Genomic DNA, 3864 nt, shown 5'->3' with positions numbered 1-3864 from the left:
AGAAATTTAATCATGATTCGTTTGTAGCGCGTAAATTTTTTAGCTTTCGAGCTCTGAAAATTTGCGTTCGCTTTTCCCACGAAAAAAGCAATAGATAAGAATATAGACCTTGAATATTATTACTATAGAGGAAAATCGAGCGAGAATTTCGTTTATCGCCTCGTGTTTAAAAATATGTATATTTATTTATTTTGCGTTGTTTTTCCAGGCAGTCTGTAGATCGCCGTCGGTAGATCGGAAGATTTTCACGAAATATTTTTGGCAAATGACGAGTTGCTGTCCGAAGAGAAGATCCATCGACAAGTCTGAGAGGGGATTCCTAAGAAGGTCGATGACCGATCGGGTACACACGAACTCATCTCTGAAGAGGAATCGACTTAAAGTCGCTTAATCGCGATAACGGCTGCGGTGACTTGAGAGAAGTGGCTCTCTTCTCTCGTGGTCCCTCGTGGTTCACATCTCTCTTTCATACTTGATTCTCTCTCTCAAGTTTCTTCGTTGTAAGACACAGTCGATGTTCGACGTCTTGAGACGTATGAGACGTATCTACGCGAGTGTGCGTCGATAACGTGCGTCACATGTGAAGAAATATCGAGGAAAAATAGTGTCACGCTCGAAGCTATTTGCAGTAGGCAGCTTTAGTTACGTGGAAGTCAGAGTCTTCACAAGGTAAGGAAGAAAAGAATGCTCTCTTTCTGAATTGTCGAATGATTTACATAAAAAAAAATTGAAATGATTGTAGATTTTATATCTGTACATTATTAAAGAAGGAATTTAAAAAAAGCAATAGTTGATCCGACAAATATACCGTATTAATAAATTCGAAAACTCTTGTGGGTTTTTTTGCATTTCGTAAAAAATTAAGTATTTTGGTGAAAAAAAAATCGTAAAGAAGTTTAAAATATATCAAATTAAAAAAAAATACTGCAAATTTATGTTTTGGTTTTATATAGAAACAAAATTTCGTTTTTACGAAACTATTGTAATATGTAAATTTGTAGCTGTATCTTTCTATACTTTAAATAATTTAGTAATAAAATCGCGTATATCACAGATTTACGATTTTGTTATTAAATTACTTAAAAATTGATATTTTTTTGATATTTTTGTTTTACTTTGAAATGCTAATAACTTGAGAAAACATCATATAAAAATTAAGAGATTATTAATGAGAAAATATTTTAAAGTAGATTTTCTAAGCTTTAAAATAGTTTTCTTTTTTAAATTGGTATAAATTTATCAATGACATTGAATTTTTTGTATAAAAACTTATTTTTACAAAATGTTTTTCTTATGAAATTAAAAAATTTACAGAAAAAAGAAAAAAATAATATTTTATTATAGATTCGTATAAATTGTATCAAAATCTTTTAAAATTAAACTTTTTCAAATTTCTTAACTTAAATTTAACTTAAATTTTAAGACTCAAGAACATTGCAAATGTTACGAACTTATGAAATGTAATGTACAATATGTTATGAGAGAAAAATAACGCTATTATATACGATTATAGTAATTGTAATTACATATTATATATATCAATTTTTGTATTCTTATTATCTTTAATTTTCCAGGAAAAAATGATTTGATTACCTATTTATAGTTATTAAACAAATTAAAAAATATATATTATAAGTACAAAATATGAAGTACATAAAACTGAGTGATCTTTAAATTGGGATGATGTATTTTTTTTTTAGATAAATATATCATTTACGAGAAAAAGTAACATTTCTGACTCATTCGTAGAAAGGTTAATTCATATTGTTTCAGTAATCATCCATATAATTAAATTACATAATTATTTCGCGCATCTTTGAAATTTTCCATAATAATTATGAACTCGATTATTTTCGGAGCATACAAGAAATGTTAACTTAGATTAGATGCTTATTTCTTTTAGCAAATGTTCACAAGATCAAATACTCTATAAAAACGAGAAGGAGTTTTGTTATCTAATACTTTAATGTTAATAAAAATACACAAATGTTGATAATATCCAATGCAATTTTTGCATTGGATATTATCAACATTTGTGTACTTTTAGACATGCAATTTTGACTTTGCAATGGAATTAAGTATTAATTGCACATCATTAATGTAATCTTTGAGTTTCATTTAAAATTGTAACAATAGTTCATTTGCGGTTTTTTTTTAAATAATATCTAAGCTCTTATGAAGGATAAGAATGTGAGCGCAAGGAGAACGGAATGAAATACATGCAGTATGCACTTTTTTGCCTCGTTTATTTTACATTCACAATTGATAAATACATCCGTATTCTATTTAACTTATTAACTCATAATTTTTCACACATAATTTAAATTGTTTTTCAAAATAATATTTTAACATGTACTAAAAATATTTGCATTAAATCTTGTCATAACATTTTTTAATGCTTATTGAAAATTATATTTCTAAACTACATCGCGCTTCTCATTGTCAGTATTTTATTCAATTATCTGTATTTGCTGTGAATATATTGGATTTACGAGGTAAGTGTCACGTTAGAAAACACATCAAGCGCATGTGCAGAAACGTGGCGATTATCTCGATGACTTATTTATTATGTGAAACACTCATTGTTAAGCAGTATATCGTGCACGTTACATTGTACTATAATACGATTGTTCCAATGATAAAAAGAGGCTTCGTACGCTTTAATAGAACGTTATATACACTTGATTTAATATTTTTTAAAACAAACGAATTTTTTTCAGGAATATTTTGCAATGCTCTGCAGCCTCATAATCAATTTTTTTGTTGTATAATAACAATAATAATTTTGTTGCAAATCAAAATGCAATATTTTTTATTCTTGCATTTTAAGTGTGTGATTTAAAAATTCTGATAACTCTTAAATAATTTGAAATATTTGAGTAAATAATTACTGGCATAATAATTATATATTTTATATAGATTATATAAAATTTGAAAATCCCATATTACGATTTCTTTTTCAAAATATTTTAAGCGCGTTTTGATTCACGTATTTTTATAATCCAAAAGATTCGAAAAAAAAAGAATATAACTGTAAAAATTCTGTCACGGTTGTTAAACGAAATGTCAAAAATTCCTTGGTGAAGAATTTCACTTACCGCATGCCGTGGAATAAAAATCATATCATAATCTTCGCATCGAGCAGGCTGTTACCTGTTCTGTTTTCTTCTTATTTTTTTATCTGCAACATGTCTAGTGCCGTTCCTGTGAGCGACAGCCACATTAACATTCGACGTTGACGTCGACGTTTTACGAAGTCGCGTGTCTTTTTATTTCCCGACATATCACGTGGCGGTCGGAGTGAATATCTTGCGCCACGCTATTTTCGAGATCAAACTGGTTGTAATTGTTGAACGATTGCGTTCAACGATGAATACGAGCGCGCAATTTCTGATCAATTTCGCAGACATTATATTACATCAATCATAATATCCTGAGACTAAGTTCCCTATAATTGCGCGAGTATCGAAGCAAATGTTCTGAATGTTTCTTATGAGACATGTAAAATTTATAGGTAAGCGTAATTTACACTATGCAAAAATTCCTAAATGTAATTATCGTATCACGAAAATATTATATTATAAAAATCGATTTATTAATCACATATTTAAATGCTGTTAATTTGGCCAAAAAAATTTAAAAATAAATAATTTAATAATAAGTATTACCTAATACTCAATACACAAAAAAATTTGTAAATCATGATAACTATGAGTTTAATAAAAATCAATAGTTAAGTAGCAAATAAGTACATTATTTAAATGTAAAACTTTTCTTACAAAGCATATTTAAATGTAAAAATTTTCTTACAAGGCATGTAAAATCGACATAGCTTATACATTATAAAAGTTCCTGAATATAATT

At 27.9% G+C, this 3864-nt stretch overlaps 1 protein-coding gene across 1 annotated transcript in view; it reads left to right on the top strand.

Annotated features, from left to right (window-relative positions):
• Positions 1 to 446: 446 nt before the first annotated feature.
• Positions 447 to 3864, top strand: part of LOC108692566 (superoxide dismutase [Cu-Zn], chloroplastic-like) — a 26554-nt gene continuing 23136 nt past the window's right edge. The window contains exon 1 of the mRNA XM_018200876.1: positions 447 to 669. The gene's annotated coding sequence lies outside the window, so the exon portion shown is untranslated. The remainder of the gene's footprint in view (positions 670 to 3864) is intronic.

This window comes from Atta colombica, unplaced genomic scaffold, assembly GCF_001594045.1.
Source record: "Atta colombica isolate Treedump-2 unplaced genomic scaffold, Acol1.0 scaffold77, whole genome shotgun sequence".
NCBI lineage: Eukaryota > Metazoa > Arthropoda > Insecta > Hymenoptera > Formicidae > Atta > Atta colombica.
Note: the sequence above shows the minus strand (reverse complement) of the source record. Positions and strands in the feature narration are given on the sequence as shown.